General features: G+C 46.8%; 1 protein-coding gene across 1 annotated transcript in view; it reads left to right on the forward strand.

Moving 5' to 3' along the window:
- LOC115096773 (leucine-rich repeat neuronal protein 1-like) overlaps positions 1-19,603 on the forward strand; it is a 47,667-nt gene that overhangs the window by 24,441 nt on the left and 3,623 nt on the right. The window lies entirely within an intron of this gene.

Raw genomic sequence — 19,603 nt, forward strand, 5'->3', positions numbered from 1 at the left:
CACTGGGCTGGGAGCTGGTCCCGTAGGTAGAAGAGCCAGAGCGTCCATTCGTGCCACCAATCGGTCCAGAACTCCCGTGACTTGGTCCAAGACCCCCTGCTGGTGTTGGATCTTATTAGCCATCCCAGGAATGGCTTGGAGAGCGGTCAAATCAACTGATTCCATGGCTTCGGCCAACTGTTAGGATCCCTGGTTGATAGTAGTGGAACCACCGATTAGACCGCTTACCTTGTGACGGGAATCTCAAAGGCACTCTGAGTCAGGGCAGGCAGCAGACAACGAAGTCCAATACTCAGTCCGGGTCGGGGCAGGCAGCAGACAATCAGGAACCAAAGCAGCAGATAATCCAGAGGCAGGCGGCAGGTAGCAAAATCCAATAATCAGTCCGGGTCGGGGCAGGCAGCAGACAATCAGGAACCAAAGCAGCAGATAATCCAGAGGCAGGCGGCAGGTAGCGAAATCCAATAATCAGTCCGGGTCGGGGCAGGCAGCAGACAATCAGGAACCAAAGCAGCAGATAATCCAGAGGCAGGCGGCAGGTAGCGAAATCCAATAATCAGTCCGGGTCGGGGCAGGCAGCAGACAATCAGGAACCAAAGCAGCAGATAATCCAGAGGCAGGCGGCAGGTAACGAAATCCAATTCTCAGTCCGGGTCAAGACAGGCAGAAGACAATCAGGAGTAGAGGCAAAATCCCCAGGCGAAAGCTCCACAGAACAATCGTGGCCGAAGCAGCGATTTGGGGAAGCTGCTTCCTTTAAATAGACCATTTTCCCGCGCAAACGGAGCCTCTGCTGGCGTCTGACGTCAAGGGGGCGGAGCCAACGCTTGAGTCCCGCGGTGATTGGCTCCCCTTGCTGCGCGGAGACCCTGCTCTGCCCGCTGAGCAGAAACGCCCCGATCCCCGCTAGCTCGCGCTACCGACGCTGCCGGGACCGCCCTGCTACTCCCCGGAGCCGGAACGCCGCCATCAGCACGCTGCCTCGCCGCGGCCCGCGCGTCAAAGGTAACACTGAGCAATGACAAAATCAATCTTGCTTTACCTAAACAGGTGCCTCACATACACTTCTGCCCTCTACACTCTCTAGCACAAGCCCCCCTTCATTGTGCCAATCCCCAAGGAAATGTGCCTCACTGGTACCAGGAATAAATCTCTCAGGATCAATCCCAACCCTCTTTACCATCAAACATCAGACCAGTTCCTGACTTCCTAGCTTAGGAATTATTAGGAAAGGAATGGAGAATAAAATGGAGAATGCATCAATCCATGGTGCGACTGCACCTAGAATACTGTGTGCATTTCTGGTCACTGCATCTCAAAAAAAAAAAAAGACATAATATAATTAAAAAAGGTACAGAAAAGGGCAACCAAAATGCTAAAATAGATGGAGCGATTCCCCTATAAGGAAAGGTTAAAAAGGTTAGGGCTGTTCAGCTTGGAGAAGAGATAACATAGAGGAGATATGATAGAGGTTTATAAATTAATGTGTAGCCGGTTTCCTGTTTGTGCTGTGAATATCATCCAGGGGTTCCAGTGCGGGGTGCTGGGGGGGTGGAAGTTATCATCCTGGGCCCCTGGTATGGTCAATATTTCTTAAGTTCAAAGATCCACATTCCAATTGGATGATGCCCACCAGGTGCAACAGACCCCCAAAAGGAGCAAGGAAGTAAATGCCAGCACCAGAGTAAGATAAGTCTACCCAGTCTCTTTCCATTCAACCAGGGCAAAACAGAAAAATAAACAATCCTTGGTTGTGTTCAAAATAAACAGTTTTCTTGAACTTAAAGATGAGTATCCAGGCCAAAATTAAAAAAAAAAAAATTAGGAACAGCACCAAAAATATTAAAGTGAGGAAGACCACACTTGTGCATTCTAGATCTTCTTGCTGGTCTCCTTTTGCCTGCACCACCATCCATGTTAAAGGTATTCTCCCCTTCTAGGGTTGGATAACTGGAGAGGAGTTCCAGCATGCACTAGCCAGAAGATGGAAAAAGATTCCCAAGCTTAAAAATCTAACCAAGTTCAACTGGTCCAAAAAAACTTCTCAGACTGTAATCCAACTCTCAGATTCCTAGGTCTCTTCAGTTCTCTGGTCAAGAATCCACAATTCTTCTGATCCTTGCTTTCCTCTGATTGCTGATTTCCCCAAAAGAGGTAGAGTTCCAACCAGGGAAGGATTCACAGAAACAAAAAATCCCCTCCAACTGCCCATGATGGAAAATTTGGGAAAATATTAGTGACATGCAAAGTCAGGTCACCTATGAGTGGAGTGGGTAGTAAATGCGAATTGGTTATTTATTCTTTCAAACAATAAAAAGACTAAAGGACACTCCACAAAGTTACAAGGTAGTTTATTTAAAACAAATCAGAGAAAATATTTTTTCACTCAATGCACAATTAAGCTCTGGAATTTACTGCTGGAGATTGTGGTTAAGACAGTAAGGGGCGGATTTTAAAAGGAGCGCGAATAGCCTACTTTTGTTTGCGCTCCAGGCGCAAACAAAAGTACGCTGGATTTTAGTAGATACGCGCGGAGCCGCGCGTATCTGCTAAAAACCTGGATCGGCGCGCGCAAGGCTATGGATTTTGTATAGCCGGCGCGCGCCGAGCCGCGCAGCCTACCCCCGTTCCCTCCAAGGCCGCTCCGAAATCGGAGCGGCCTCGGAGGGAATCCTCTAACGCCCTCCCCTCACCTTCCCCTCCCTTCCTCTACCTAACCCACCCGCCCGGCCCTGTCTACACCCCCCCTTACCTTTGTTGGGGGATTTACGCCTCCCAGAGGGAGGCATAAATCCCCGCGCGCCAGCGGGCCTCCTGCGCGCCGGGCCGCGACCTGGGGGCGGGTACGGAGGGCGCGGCCACGCCCCCGGACCACCCCGGGCCATAGCCACGCCCCCGTACCCGCCCCCAAAACGCTGCCGACACGCCCCAAAAACGCTGCGACGACCGGGACCGCCCCCGACACGCCCCCCTCGGAGAACCCCGGGACTTACGCGAGTCCCGGGGCTCTGCGCGTGCCGGTAGGCCTATGTAAAATAGGCTTCCCGGCGAGCAGGACTCTTAAAATCCGCCCCTTAGTGCAGCTGGGTTTAAAAAAGATTTGGACAATTTCCTGGAGGAAATGTCCGTAAACTGTTATTAACCAGGTAGATTTGGGAAAATCCACTGCTTATCCCTGGGCATTAGTAGCATGGGATCTATTTAATGTTTGGATACTTGCCAGGTATTTGTAGCCTGGATTGGCCACTGATAGAAACAGGATGCTGGGCTGGATGGACCCTTGGTCTGACCCAGTGTAGCGGTTCTTTCGGCATTAGCACAGACTTAAGCTCTCTTCACTCCTTGCTGCCACCTCTGTTTTTTTCTTGTTAATAGATTCATCTCGCTGAGCAATCACTCAGCAGTGCTCTGTTTGCCAAACCAGATTTCTGTAGGATTGCTCCTTCCTCTGTCTAATCTAGCTTCTGCTTGAATGAGAACATCCTACAGCTCGGAAGAGGGATTTGTCAAGAGAGACAGTGATCCCTGGGAGAAAATCCATGTGGGCTCTTTCGCTCATTCCACTAAATTCTGGAAAACAGTTTTGAGCATTTACCTCAACAACTGGACACAGGCAAGTCCCTGCTTGGCATTAAGAGGGAAAGAGATAGTGGAAGAAGGCAGCTCCGGTCAACAGTCTAGGACCCCCAAATGAGACGCCAAAGCACTTTGCAGTCAGAATATGTTGGAAGCAATACATGCAGCCAGCTCGGAGCTGCAAGGCAGCATTTTCCTCCTATGCATTGAAGGGGATATTCAATCTGCACCAGCACTTGGGGGAGGGGTCTCAGGGTCAGTGCTAATGCCAGGGGCAAAGGGGCTCTGTTGCCAGGGGACAGAGGTCTGGTTAAAGACATGCATAAGGCTGCAATCAAGGGGGGTGGTTTTGCTGGTGGGAGATTTTTAATTTGTCAGATGTTGGCTGGAGCATGCCTGCTGCAGAAAGAGAAGCAGAGAGATCCTGGGCTCTTTTATTTATTTATTTGTTTATTTTTAATTTTTATATACCGAAATTCCTGTATGAGATACAAATCAATCCGGTTTACATGGAACGACAGATCGCCCGGGGCTTACATACCCGACCAAGGCTTTTACATAAAACAGTAAACAAAGGCTTTTTACATAAAACAGTAAACAATGAGTCTCCAAAACTATACATCTAACGATTAGGGGCCTCTCCTCAGAGCCCTCGAGGGAGGGGGCAAACTGGACCAAGTATTCAGTAATGGAATTTAGGAAAACTGAAGGAAGTAGGGAAGGTAATTAGAATAGCAACAAAATATAGCTAAGGCAGTGAAGCAAGGCGACAAAATATGTCAGTGAAAGGAGGAAGGGCAGGGGAGGGATTGTAAGACAGAGGAGAAAAAGAGGGTGTTATGAAATAGCAGAAATACTGAACAAACATTTACAGAAGGGGTTTGCACAGAACTAGCAAAACTGAACGTGGACAAGGCAATGGGGCCAGATCAGATACATGCCAGGATATTCAGTGAATTCTGAGAGATCCTGGCAGCTCTGCTGCTGGTTCTGTTCAATCACCCTCCAGTGACAGGAGTGGTTCCACAGGAGTGGAGACACAGGCAGATGGCATTGTTCTTCATGAAACTGCCAACAGAGAAGAGGCTGGAAATTACAGACTAGTTACACTTAACTTAGTGGTGAGTAAATTACTGAAATCATTACTAAAGGAAAGGATAATGAAATATATTGAATCCACTGTAGGGGTATGCGGCTGACAAATTCTCATTTGTGTTGCATCATTTTCTGTTTGGGTTTTTTTTTTGTATTGTGTCATTTCATCTTAATGCATGCTAAAAAAAAAATAATAATAATAATGCACGCAAAACAAAATGAACAGCACATTCCTAGAATCCAGCAGGATGGAGGATCCGATGTAGCACAGTTTTACCAGTGGGACATCGTGTCGGACAAATCTGATCAGGTTTTTTGTCTGGGTGAGCAAAGAATTAGACCTGGCTGAGGTCTAATTTGATTTTAAAAGTTGTATTCCATCTTTTCAGAATGCAGGCCCGTTCCAAGCAGATTACAATACACAATGATGGCAAAAGAAACATTAATAATACTGTGGTGGTATAGGCAATAAATAAAAACTGTGTCATTGAAAAGTAATTTATAGTCCCAGATCAGGCTGAACACCTTATGAAAACATGATACATTAATAAATCTATACAGTAAATCATGCTAAAAACAATCATAAAAGAGATCTTATAATATAGGACCCAGCCACCCTTAATCAAACATTTTTCCTTCCAGAGACAAAGCTACCAGGTCTGTTCGATATTTTCATAAATGATTTTGCAGAAGGCTTGGTAGAAAAAGTTTGACGTGTTGCAGATGATATAGAGATTTGGAACAGGGAGGGCAATCCAGATGGAATAGAAAAGTAAAGAAAGGTCAAAAGTTTGGAAAATAAAATGTTATGTAAAATAGGCGTAGTCATGCATTTGAGGTACAAAAATCCAAGAGCATGACTACGCTTATTTTGCATAACATTTTATTTTCCAAACTTTTGACCTTTCTTTACTTTTCTATTCCATCTGGATTGCCCTCCCTGTTCCAAATCTATGTCCCAGTTAAGAGAGATATCTTAGGGTGATCAGATCTGATGCTGTGTGTCAAAGAAAATAGATAGAACAAGCAGGGAGAACACAGAGCTTGTCCCAGGCAAAGGTATCACTATAAAGTGGCAAGTGCGATCCAAAAAAAGGAAGCTTGCCACCCCTTTGATATTTAATACCCCAGTTTTAGACACTGGATTGCTCCTGGGGTAACCCATACTCTTGCCCGATCCGATGTTGTGCAGTATAATGACTTGCCCAAGCTCCCTCCCCCTTCGTGCAAGCTGGCAGCAAGAGCAGTGTTTGTGTGAACGTCTGCTGCCATTGCAGGGCCGCTCTCACAAAAGGTGTGGCACCTTCATACAGCTCATACCACGAGACTGGCCCCGTAGCAGCAAGAGATGATGTTTAATCAAACGCTGACCCTACAGCTAGCTTGCATGAGGCAGGACAGTGAGGAAGATCTAGAGGGCAAGCATACTTGCCATTGTCAGGCCCCAGCATTGAGAGTGGGAGGTGGAATAGCTTTTGGGGGTTGAGAAAGGGGAAGAGGCTGGGAAGCACAGGTTGAGAAGGTGGGGAAGAGCATAAGGACGGGGATGAGAAGGTGGGGGACTAGCACCTGGAAGGAAGGAGGGGTGGGGAAGAAGGTGGGGAAGTGTTTGGAAGGAGGGAGAGAAGTTGTAGCGATTCCAGAGGGGCTGGGAAAGAGTTTAGAGGCAGTATAAAGACACAGGTATGCGAAAGGGGTGAGGGAGTGTGGGAAGGTGTTGTGGTGGTGGAGCTTTGGGCCGAGGGGGAGTTGGCACTACTTGTGGGGTTCCACCCCACAGATCCACACCATCGGCAGGCGGAGCTGGTGGAAGTAGAGGCCCAACTGGAGCTTCACCAATACCAGCCCACGTTCCCCTTAGGTTGAGCCCTCGGGTGCTGGGGCCAGCTGGTCTTAGGTGGGGGCCTCTGCAATGGTAGTTGTCCAGGCAGACAGGAAAGCTGCGGGCCAGCAGGCTGAAGGGTCAGCAGAGGGACAGCCCGGGGTTGAGTGGTGATTAAACCAGTGAGAACAGAGCAATGTTGGTATACAGGCCATGGTCAGAGGCAGACAGTGAAACTCAAGGTCGGAGTCCAAGCAGTGGTCGAGGCAGGCAGCGAGAAGCAAGGTTGGAGTCCAGTCCAGAGTCAAAGCCAGAAGATCAATCCAAAAGGGAGATGAAGAGGAGGAGGACAAGGACCCCAGGAACACAAAGATACTGAAGACAAATGAGGAACTGACCCCCGGAGGAAGAACTCCAAAGACAACCAGAGAAGGGAACAACAGACAGGAGGCATGAACTCAGGAACCACGAGAAGCAGGATCCAAGAATCGAGGACAGGAACGCAAGCAATCTATTACTCCCTAAGGAGCTGACCCATTGCCAAGGTAAGGACTTGAAGTTGGAGCCGGCCTGAAATAGACCTGGGATGGTGATGTCATCGATGGGTGCCGGGCAGCCATCGATGACATCTACTTCGAACTCAGATACAGGCCTGCAGCCAAGAATGTTCGGGCGGATGCTCTTTTCTGCTTGCTTCTGACTCAGGACACCTTGGAACCATTCTGACACATCGAGCACATGTGTGCCTAGGGGAGCAGCGCATTGGAGCCAGGGAGATCGTGGCAGCAGCTGCACAACAGGAGGAAGGCTGTGTTCAGTGCATCTGCTCCGCAGGAGGACTTCCCCGGTGTCGGGGAACGCAGAGGTGAGTGAGGCAGCTTGTGGGAGGCCGCAAGTGCCCAAGCACAACAGCACCCCTTCCTCTAAACCCACCTCCTGAGGGTTTAGGCTTCTTGGGATGAGAGGCGTGTAATTCTCTGAGAAGGTTCTTGTCCAATATATTGGAGTCTGGTTCTCCTCCGGCTCATATCCTTCCCAGGAAAGGAGGTATTCCCATCTCTTGCCTGGCTTCCTTACGTCCAAGACCTCTCTTACGTGGTATGTGGTGTTATCTTCTGAAGTGATCTCTTCGGCTGTGGCTTCTTCCGAGAGGGCCAAGAGAGTATCAGGGGTTTTAGGAGTGAGACGTGGAAGGAGTTGTAAATCCCCAAAGATGCGGGTAACTGAAGTTGGTAGGTTACTGGCCCAAGCTGTCGCAGCACAGCTGCATGGATGGAACTCGAAGTCTGATACGGTGTGTATTGAGCCATACCCTTTCCTTTGGTTTAAACTGTGGGCGGGCCTCCGGTGAAAATCAGTGAACCTTTTGGCTTTTAGGCCTGTTTTCTGTAGCATCTGCTGAGTATGATATCAGAACTTTTGAAGTTCTTGTGCAGACAGTTGAGCCACTGGAGATGGAACTGTTATGGGAAGAGGTAGAGGTAGAGGAGGTAGCGGCTGTTTACCATAGATGTTTGAAAGGGTGAGAAACCCGTGGTGCACATGGATGAGAGTTGTGGGAGGACTCCGCCCATGGAAGCAGAGATGCTCAATCATCTTGGCGGGCGTTGATACAAGCCCGTAGAAAGTTCTTCAATGTCTGATTGGTTCGTTCAGAATGACCATTCGTTTGAGGGTGGTAGGCTGTAGTGAAGTCCAACGTGATGTTGAATTTCTTGCACAGGGTCCTCCAGTAGCATGCAGTAAACTGGGTACCATAGTCTGAGACAGTGTGTTTGGGGAGCCTGTGAACGAAGAGTTTAGCTAGCTCTGGGGCCACAGGGAGACCAGGCAGTGGCGAGAAATGGGCCATTTTAGAGAAATGGTCAACTATGGCCCGGATGACCGTATTGCTGTTAGAGAGGGGGAGATCCACAATGAAGTCGGTGGATAAATTAGTCCAAGGTTTTCTGGGGGCCAGAAATGGCTGTAACAGCCCCCAAGGTTATCCCATCAATGGTTTCTGCTGCATGCAGGTGGGATAAGAGTCCACATAGGCCCGAATGTCCTTCTGCATATGGGGCCACCAGTAGAACTGTTGGAGTAATATGAGGGTTCAGACTCGTCCAGGGTGGTCTGCAACGTGGGAATTGTGGGACCATCTTAACACTTTCTTATGGAGCTTGCAGGGAACAACCGTCTTCCCTGGAGGAACGGACATGGTGGATGCGAGGAGGACCCAGGCCGGGTCGATGATGTGTCAGAGTGGTTTCAAGGTGTCCTGAGTCAGAAACAAGCAGAAAAGAGCATCCGCCCGAACATTCTTGGCTGCAGGCCTGTATCTGAGTTCGAAGTAGAAGTGAGTAAAAAATAGTGACCAGCGAGCTTGTCAGGTAATCAGTTGCTGGGCTTGGTGGAGGTGCTCCAAGTTTTTATGATCGGTGTAAATGGTGATGCAATGTTGTGCTCCCTCCAACAAGTGGCTCTATTCTTCCAGCGCTAATTTGATTTCCAGTAGCTCCTGTTGCCGATCCCATACTTGCATTCAGCTGGGGAGAATTTCTTAGAGAAAAAGGAACAGGGGGACAGGGGTCCAATGGAAGAGTGCTGGCTCAGAAGAGGCATCTACTTCGACAATGAAGGGGAGCATTGGGTCCGGGTGGCAGAGGCAGGGATTCCAAAGGAAGGCAGCCTTTAATTCTTGAAAGGCTGTCATGGTCTCTGGTGGCCAGTTTGGCATTAGCCCCTTACAGGTACGGTCCGTGAGCAGAGCAGCTGTCTTGGAGCAGTTGTTTATGAAGTAATGATGATAATTAGCGAAGCCTAAGAATCTCTGCAGAGCTCGTAACCCGCTAGCCTAAGCCAATCTTGGATACACTTGAGTTTCCAGCCATTTTAGAACCCCGGCTGGAGACAATGTAGCCCAGGAAAGGGAGACTCTCTCTTTCAAACAAGCACTTCTCGAGCTTGGCATAAAACTGATTGTCTCAGAGACATTGGAGTACTCGGAAGACATCTCGGTGATGGGAAACAAGATCCTTGGAGAAAACTAGGATGTCGTCCAGGTATATGACCATGCACTGAAATAGGAGGTCCCAGAAGATCTTATTCATCATGTTTTGAAACACGGCTTGGGTGTTACACCGGTCAAACGGGATCAACAAATACTCGAAGTGGCTGTCTCTGGTGTTCAAGGCTGTTTTCCATTCGTCACCATATTGGATCCAAATTAAATTGTACACCCCCTGGAGGTCCAATTTAGAGAAGATATTTGCTCCTTGCAGACCATCAAACAACTCTGAGATTAAAGGCAAGGGATAATGGTCCTTCGGGATAATTGCATTCAAGCCTCGATAGTCTATACAGGGACGGAGGGTCCTGTCCTCCTTTGCCATGAAGTAAAAGCCTGCGCCAGCTGCGGAAGTGGACATGCGGATGAACGTGTTGTCTAGGTTCTCTTGTATATACTCAGACATGGTCTTCGTCTCAGGTAGGGACAAGGGATACACCCTTCCTCGAGGAGGCTTGGTACCAGGTAGTAGATCAATGGTGCAATCTAATTCTCTGTGAGGGGGCAAGGCATCTGCTCTCTTTCTGGAAAAGACATTGGCAAATTGAGCATACTGCGGAGGAAGGCCTGCCAGAGCAACGGAGGCGGAAGGACATTGCTGGATCGCTACCCTCTCTAGGCAGGTAGCATGGTAGTCGGAACCCTACTGGGACAGCTGAAGCAATGCCCAGTCAAACTGAGGGTAGTGCTGCTGGAGCCAGGGTAATCCCAGGATAATGGATGTATAGCCTTATCAATGATGTGGAATGCCAGGTGCTCCACATGAAGGGAGCCTATTTGGAGCTTTAATGGAGCCGTAATATGGGTAATTCTCCCTGGAAGGGGATCCCAGTGGATGGAGGAGAGAAAATCAATGGAACATGGCAGAGAAGCGTGGGAATTTGGAGATGTTCCACAAGGGCCTTCATGAGGAAGTTCCCTCCTACCCCAGAATCCACTAGGGCTAGGGTGGTGATGTCCTGACTGCCCAAGGAGAGTGTCACTGGAAGCGATAATGGGGAAACCAGAGAGGAGAGCCTAGGGTCAGCCTCCCACTGAGACCTGGGCTCAGGAGTTTACTGGCCTTACCGGGCATCTGGCTATTAAATGACCTGCCTCACCATAGTAGAGACAGAACCTGGCCTGGCAGCATTAGAGGCGTTCTTCTAGGTTAGCCGAGCGCATCCCAGTTGCATCAGTTCCTCCGCAAAGGTTCCAGAGGAAGGAGAGGCCTCCAGTGGGGAAGAGAGGCCTCCGCATATCTCCTAGAGCATTGTAACTCCCGGTTTCGCTGCTGGAGTCGACGGTCAGTCTGTCCTGCCAAATCGATAAGAGACTCCAGCAAGTCAGGAAGCTTGCGAGCTGCCAATTCATCCTTAATATGGGATGACAATCCCTCCAGGAAGAAAACCCTGGAGAGGGACCGTCGCTAATTAACAAGACATTGAAGGTGGGTGGGGTAGACGAAACTCCATTAACAGAACAAAATGTATGGGAAGAGCTGGGAAATCTGAAAGTGGACAAAGCCATGGGGCCTGTGGAGTTTCATCACAGGATACTGAGGGAGCTCAGAGATGTGCTAGTGGGTCAGCTGCAAGACTCCTGGAAACAGGAGTGGTGCCGCAAGATTGGAGAAGAGCAGTGGTGGTCCTGCTTCACAAGAGCAGGAGAAGAGAGGAGGCTGGAAACTACAGGCTGGTTAGCCTCACCTCAGCAGAGGGAAAAATTAATGGAGACTTTGCTGAAGGAAAGGATAGTGAACTATCTACAGTCGGGAGGATTGCTGGACCCGAGGCAGCATGGATTCACCAGGGAAAGGTCCTGTCGGACAAATCTGATTGATTTTTTGATTGGGTGACTAAAGAATTGGATTAAGGAAGAGCGCTTGATGTGATCTACTTGTATTTCAGCAAAGCTTTTGATACGGTCCTGCACAGGAGGCTTATTAATAAATTGAGAAGCTTAGGAGTAAGCGCAAAGATGTTGGAGTGGATTACAAACTGGTTAACGGATAGAAGGCAGCATGTGATGGTAAATGGAACCTACTCTGAAGAGAGAATGGTGTTAAGCGGAGTGCCACAATGATTGGTGTTAGGACCAGTTCTGTTCAATATCTTTGTGAGCGACATTGTGGAAGGTAAAGTTTGTCTATTTGCGGATGATACTAAGATCTGCAACAGAGTGGACACCCTGCAAGGTGCAGAGATAATGAGACGTGATTTAAGGAAGCTTGAACGGTGGTCAAAGACATGGCAATTGGGATTCAATGCCAAGAAGTGCAGAATCATGCATCTGGGGTGTGATAATCCAAAAGAGCAGTATGTGATGGGGGGTGAAGGGCTCTTGTGCACGGAGCAAGAGAGGAACCTTGGGGTGTTAGTGTCTAGTGATGTGACGATGGTGAAGCAATATGACAAGGCGATAGCTAAAGCCAGAAGAATGCTGGACTGCATAGAGAGAGGAATAACCAGTAAGAAAAAGGAGGTGATAATCCCCTTGTACAAGACCTTGGTGAGGCCTTACCTGGAGTATTGTGTTCAGTTCTGGAGACTGTATCTCAAAAGGGACAGGGACAGAGACAGGATGGAGGCGGTCCAGAGAAGGGTGACAAAAATGGTGGGGGGTCTCCAGCAAACGATGTATAAGGAAAGGTTGAAGCACCTAAATATGTATACCCTGGAGGAGAGGAGGTGCAAGGGAGATATGATACAAACCTTCAGATACCTGAAAGGTCTTAATGATGCACAATCAAGAAGCCTTCTCCGTTGGAAAGAAATTAGTAGAACTAGGGGTCACGAAATGAAACTCTATGGAGGTAGACTCAGAACCAACATCAGGAAATATTTCTTCACAGAGAGGATGGTCGATACCTGGAATACCCTTCCAGAAGAGGTGGTGAAGACAAAAACAGTGAAAGATTTCAAAGGGGCATGGGATAAACACTGTGGATCCCTAGAGACTAAAGGATGGAAATGAAGAAGGAAGTGTATGGGGGTAACTTGCTGTGTGACAGTTGCTACCCTTGACCAGTGGGCCTTCATGCTGTTGGTATAGCTCCAATATTGCTCTTTGCTTTAACGGTAGGAGGAAAAAAAAAGTGTGTGTGTGTGTGGGGGGGGGGGGGATCAGACTCAAGACAGCAGCCAACGAGGACTCTGGATTTTGGGGGTCTGGGATAACAAGTAGGAGTGGGGGTAACTTGCTGATGCGGCTGTAGATGCCCTTGACCAATAAGCCTGATATTTTTTATGCTACCACGAGGTTGCTGGGAAGTCTGGATGGATCGTATGGTCCTTTTCCACCGTCATTTCTATGTTTCATTTCTATTATGGAAAGCTCCCTTATGGAGAAGGCTTTTTAGCTTGAAGAAGAGACAACTAAGAGAGAATATGATTAAGATTTATAAAATCATGAATGGGATGGAATGGGTAAATAGGGAATGGTTATTTACCCTTTAAAACAACACTAGGACTAGGGGACAGTCCATGAGACTAGTTAACAGGCAGATTTAAAACAAATCATAGGAAGTATTTTTTCACTTAGCACACAAACAAGCTATGGAATTTGTTGCTGGAGAGCATGGTCAAGGCAACTGAGAAAATGGGGGCGCAAAAGGGAATTGTACAAGTTCCTGAAGGAAAAGTCCATAAACAGTTATTAACCAGGAAGGCTTGGGAAAGCCATTCAGAGTGAAATAAATCAACTATTTAGGATTTGTTGAGTACTTTTACCCGGACTAGCCACTGTCAGAGAGAGGATGCTAGACTTGGTCTAACCCAACATGGCATTTCTCATGTTCTTATGAGAAGAAAAAATAGAGAAAAAGACGCAAGGGAAAAATCAATGTCTGAGAAAGATGCAGAGAAGGAAAATGAGGAGGAGGAGGAGAAGAAATGAAAAATGGATAGGAAATCCTGGAAAAGAACTTAGTAAAGGATTGAGACCACGAAAGTGGGAAAGAGAGCTTGGGACTAACCCAATTAGAAAAATATGCCCAGATAAAGGTAGAAGATTTATTTTCCATTTTCAGAGATTATTTATTTACTTCTTTTTACTATACCGATTTCGAAATGTGCATCTTTTTTTTTTTGTATCTTGCAAAGTACAGGAGGAAAGGCATTTCTGTTTCTCTTTCTCCAGTATTGCATTGCTCACAGAGCCTGTCTTCTTGGGGTTTCCATTTCAGTTTTAGTCTGCATGTTTCTGGTTCTAAAGCGTAGTTCCCTATTCTATATTAGATGAAGATCTGCCCATGTTTTGGATGTAACACCCCTTACCTCCACACTCCTGGCATAGCTTCACCTAGCATGCTGCATCCTAGGGCCTGGTTAGACTCACCTGCACTTCCTGAAGCTCTTTTATAGGCCCAGCAGGCAGCACTTCCTGGGGGCACTGACTGGTGATATCATTTCTTCTGTAGTATATAGGGAAGTTCAGCACAGCAACAGGTGGTCTGCTGTGCTCCTGCCTGCAGTGCTAGTTGCTTTCTATTCCTATCTTGTTCCTGCCTTAGTGTGTTCCAGTCCTCCTGCCTCGTTTTTATCTCCCTGGTCTTTGTCTCCTTGGCTTTAATCTTCAGTTGGTGACCTCGGCCTGGACTTTGACCATGCCTGGCCTGCTGCCTACCTTGATCTTGGACCAGATACTCTTGCCTGCCACCTGCTACAACCCATGCCGGGACTCTGAATATGTCTTTGCTAGCTGCCTGTCACAATCCCAGCTCAGACTGTAACCACTCTCGCTCCGCCACTTGCTAGCAGCCTGCCATTGGGCCCAAGGGTCCACCCTGTGCCACGTTACACTAGGTATGACCAAAGTGAGGAATTCTGCTAGTGTGTAGCTCCTGTATAGGGATCTGTAACAATCCAGCTTGTTTTGCTTCCGCAGTATTGGTGTTCTACCACCTGGTGTAATATGTACAGTACTGCCTTTTCAAATGTAGGGTTGTTGCTGTTTGAGTTCTTGGAGTTAGTAATGTTACAGTATGATAGGTTTGCTATATAAGATGCTGATTTGTTGTTTGGGGGTTTTTTTGCAGGATTTTGTGTTACTTCAGAAAGCAGAAGTATTTGTGTTGAGGTGACGCCTGAATATGAATATATTTTGTTTGCATGGTGAGTTGTAAGAGTGAGTGTCCTAGGTCCATCACTGGGATAATTTCTGTGAATGTGTTGTGTGTTACAGAACTGGAAGTGCAGGATTTACAGTATATGGATATTCTGTCCCTTACAGTAAATAGTTTATTAATTTATTCCTTGCTATTTCCAAATATAGACCGAAGCGAGTTACAATAAAAACATGCATAAAATAGACTTCCTGTATACACTCCAGACTTCACTTTCATATCCATATAGAAGAACTGGTTGAATGAAGCTATCAAATAATTTTAATGGTAGCTACCTGGGGTTTTGAAAATTGCACAGAAAGGGACAGATTTTCAAAGACCTACGGGCGAGGGGGGTTATGTGCGCCGGGCCTATTTTCAAAAGGCCCAGCGGTGCGCGTAAAGCCCCGGGGCTTGAAAAAAGGGGCGGGCGTGGGCGGGGTCAGCGGCTCCTGGCACAGCGGCCATTTGCCACTGTGTCAGAGATCGTGTGCCGGCAATCGACAGGCGCAAAAGGTAAAATAAAGATCGGGGGGGGGGGGGGTTTAGAGTAGGGCTGGGGAAGGGGAAAGGTTAGGGGGAGGGAACGGAGTAAGCCAGCGTGGCTCGGCGCGCGCAAGGTGCACAATTGTGCACCCCCTTGTGCTCGCCGACCCCGGATTTTAAACAGATATATCAAATCGTACATTGTTTACCTTACAAATGAAACTTTTACAGAGCAGGACAGAGGTACTGGCAGAGCTTGATATCGGGGACAGTACTGGAATAGCAGAGAGTGTTGCTGCTTTGGCAGAACTGTGTTTGTGTGTCTTAGTACTGAAGTAGGATAATTCTAATTTATTTAAACAACAACATATTTACATATATACAGAATATACATTATTTATACAAACCATTCTGAAATCATCATTACGTAACACTTGTTCCTTTAACATCCAAGTACTGCTGTCAGGTTGCCCCAGAATGCTGTCCAGATTGAAGTACCACTAAGGTCCATATTCAAAAGCATTTAGCCGGCTAACTCAGAATTTAGCCGGCTAAATGAATATTTGGGCACATATCTGGCTGAATTTTAGCTGGCTAATAAGTTAGGGGGCTAAAATTTAGCCAGGTAGGTGGGGGCATTCCATGGGCATAACTGAGAGGAGTTAAGTTAAGCTGACGAAGGTAACTTGCTAACTCCAATATTCAGAGTCAGCTGGATGTGGACCTCATAGTGTTCTTTTCACGGTCCTGATTTCCCAGATCGTGTTCATGACTGAAAACACTACCTCACTAATGAGATGTAAATTTTCCCTAGTGCTAAGGCATACCAAGCCAACCATATTTTGTGCTTTATAACTGTGTTGATCAGGCACAGCGTGCAAACCTATCAAGGTTTTCCAGGCTGGAGCCCAGTTCCATAGATTTTGTCTAGATAACCAGTATATGAGGATGTATATAATTGTGGCCTCTACCCACACTGTCTTCCTAAACGGGCAGCCCACAAACCGTAGTTCCAAGATGGGAAGCCTGGATGATTAATGTACACCCCGGATCAGAGGGCACTGGGTGCAAAGAGGCCCAGATGGGAAGGAGATCTGGCATCTGGGACAAAGCTTTTCTGTGTATGGAGTCATCTTAATAGCGCCTGCAAACGTCATCTCTCTCAGGTGAATAGGAATCCCCTGGATGGCCTTATTAATCTGTATCACCCTTAGCAAAGGGTCTATGGAAAACACATAGAGTGAGGCACTGAGTGGGCAACCATGCCTATCTCCTGACTGGATCTTAAAGCCCTCTCCCAGCCTCCCATTGACAATAGGGACACCATGAGCAGAGTGATACAGGCATGACAACCATTTTACAACAGTTCCAGGGACACCATAGTGTTTCAAAGTCTCAAAAAGGTAGCCCTGGTCAAAGGCCTTTTCCTGATCAAGTCTCAGCAAGTAAAAGGGAATCCCTGCTCTCTCTCCCAGCGCTACAAGTTCACGTACACAGGCCTGATTGTTAGCAGTCTGCTTTTTTTTATACCACAGGCTTGATTATTTATTTAGATATGGAGCCACTGCAGACAAATAGTTCAAGAGAACCTTGGCTAAAATGTTGTTCAGTAACAATTATGGGTCTCCAGTTTAACAAGTCCTCTCTGTTCCCTTTCTTATATAGCAGGATCAGAAGTGATTTCTACAGCGAGTCTGGCAGAGCTCCACCTTTTAAGCAGAGGTTGTACATGCTGGCCAGGTCTTTAGCTAACAAGGCTTTCATGGTCTTGTAGAATTCTGCAATCAGCCCATCGCTACCTGGAGACCTCTTACAGTTCATGCTGGAGATGGCATCAATGGCCTCTTGCTCTGTGACTGGGGCCCGTGCTGACAGTCGGGGTACGGGGGTGGTTCCCAGGAAGACCTGAATCTCCTGGGTTGGTATATTATGTCCTCTGAATAGTTTTTGATAGTATTCTGTTATGCATTTTACCATACATTCTGGAGAGTTCTGCATATTGCCCTCTGAGTCCCGCACTTGGGTAATGAGCTAGCTCTTAACCCTTTCCTTTAAGGACTCATATAGCTCCAGACAGGAGCTAGGACTTTTGCTTCCTCTCCTGCTCCAGTTCCAGGCCCAATTTCTTGTCTTTGGCTTTCTCCTTTCATGTTCTCTCCAGTTCTGGGCACAATTTCAGGTCTTTGACGTGTTTACTTCAAGGTGCTTTCACCATTTTCCAGCAAACTTTCTTCCAGCTCCACGCACTCAGCAGCAGCCACACCTGTGACCTCTGTGCATCCCTGCTTCCTCACACCACCAGAACGGCAGGGAGTGCTGCAGGGCAGGAGTGACGCTCATTCCAAGATTCCCATCCTCGAAAACCAATTCCAGAAAGACTGCAGTTGTTAGAACTGAGCCAGACAGAGTTAAGAACATCAGAACATGCCATACTGGGTCAGACCAAGGGTCCATCAAGCCCAGCATCCTGTTTCCAATAGAGGCCAAGCCAGGCAAGTATCCAAAAACTAAGTCTATTCCATGTAACCATTGCTAATGGCAGTGGCTATTCTCTAAGTGAACTTAATAGCAGGTAATGGACTTCTCCTCCAAGAACTTATCCAATCCTTTTTTAAACACAGCTACACTAACTGCACTAACCACATCCTCTGGCAACAAATTCCAGAGTTTAATTGTGCGTTGAGTAAAAAAGAACTTTCTCCGATTAGTTTTAAATGTGCCCCATGCTAACTTCATGGAGTGCTCCCTAGTCCTTCTATTATCCGAAAGAGTAAATAACCGATTCACATCTACCCGTTCTAGACCTCTCATGATTTTAAACACCTCTATCATATTCCCCCTCAGTCGTCTCTTCTCCAAGCTGAAAAGTCCTAACCGCTTTAGTCTTTCCTCATAGGGGAGTTGTTCCATTCCCCTTATCATTTTGGTAGCCCTTCTCTGTACCTTCTCCATCGCAATTATATCTTTTTTGAGATGCGGCGACCAGAATTGTACACAGTATTCAAGGTGCGGTCTCACCATGGAGCGATACAGAGGCATTATGACATTTTCCATTTTATTCACCATTCCCTTTCTAATAATTCCCAACATTCCGTTTGCTTTTTTGTCTGCCGCAGCACACTGAACCGACGATTTCAATGTGTTATCCACTATGACGCCTAGATCTCTTTCTTGGGTGGTAGCACCTAATATGGAACCCAACATTGTGTAATTATAGCATGGGTTATTTTTCCCTATATGCATCACCTTGCACTTATCCACATTAAATTTCATCTGCCATTTGAATGCCCAATTTTCCAGTCTCACAAGGTCTTCCTGCAATTTATCACAATCTGCTTGTGATTTAACTACTCTGAACAATTTTGTGTCATCTGCAAATTTGATGATCTCACTCGTCGTATTTCTTTCCAGATCATTTATAAATATATTGAAAAGTAAGGGTCCCAATACAGATCCCTGAGGCACTCCACTGTCCACTCCCTTCCACTGAGAAAATTGCCCATTTAATCCTACTCTCTGTTTCCTGTCTTTTAGCCAGTTTGTAATCCACAAAAGGACATCGCCACCTATCCCATGACTTTTTACTTTTCCTAGAAGCCTCTCATGAGGAACTTTGTCAAACGCCTTATGAAAATCCAAGTATACTATATCTACCGGTTCACCTTTATCCACATGTTTATTAACTCCTTCTGTGTGTAGGGATTGTGAAAAACCCGGGGACAAGTGCTATCCTCCAGGAGATGGAACACAGAGCGCAGTATTAAAAGAGAAAAACAAAGTGAGGGCTTTGTTTGTGAGATCCAAGTCAGGGCAAGATTGCAGGAACAAGCAGACAGCTGCTAGGGAAGTGGTAACACGAAGGGCGTGAGGCGGGGGAGGCTAGAGACGTGATGGGAAGAGGAGAGAAGGGAAATGAGCTGCAGTACTAGCAAAATTCCTGCTTTCTTATTCTGAATTTTAGAGCATTCCTGGAGTGATTAATGTTTAAAGTGCCTTAGCTCTAATCCCTGGCTCTGTCATTGACTTTGTGTTTGTGGTCTCAGGGGAGTTGCTTTCTTTTAATTTGCCTTGGTTCTAATGACTCAGGGGAGTCAATTTATCTCTCTGTGCCTCCGTTCTAATACTAGCGCTGCCTGTCTACCAATTACGAGGTCAGTTAGTGGTAATAGTTTCTATTGAAATCCTGTTCACTGAGAAATGGATTTTAGCCACCAAATCATATTAATATAATTAGTTATATTAATTAGTGAAGATAATATTCTTATATGTAGCTTCCAATGTTTTGGGCTCAGGCCTCTTTACAGGTAAAATACAGAATAATAATTTGTTTCTTAGTTTCAAATGATTCTCATTCATTTGCCTTCAGAAGGATGAAAGGCTGGGCCCCCTCAAAAAAAGCAGAAGGTTATAGATGTTACAGGGAGGTGGAAGATCTTTACCTAGTTGAGACTGTTCTGACTCTTTGATGCCTTATTACTGATGGGTCTTTTAG

Source organism: Rhinatrema bivittatum, chromosome 1 (assembly GCF_901001135.1).
Source record: "Rhinatrema bivittatum chromosome 1, aRhiBiv1.1, whole genome shotgun sequence".
Lineage (NCBI taxonomy): Eukaryota > Metazoa > Chordata > Amphibia > Gymnophiona > Rhinatrematidae > Rhinatrema > Rhinatrema bivittatum.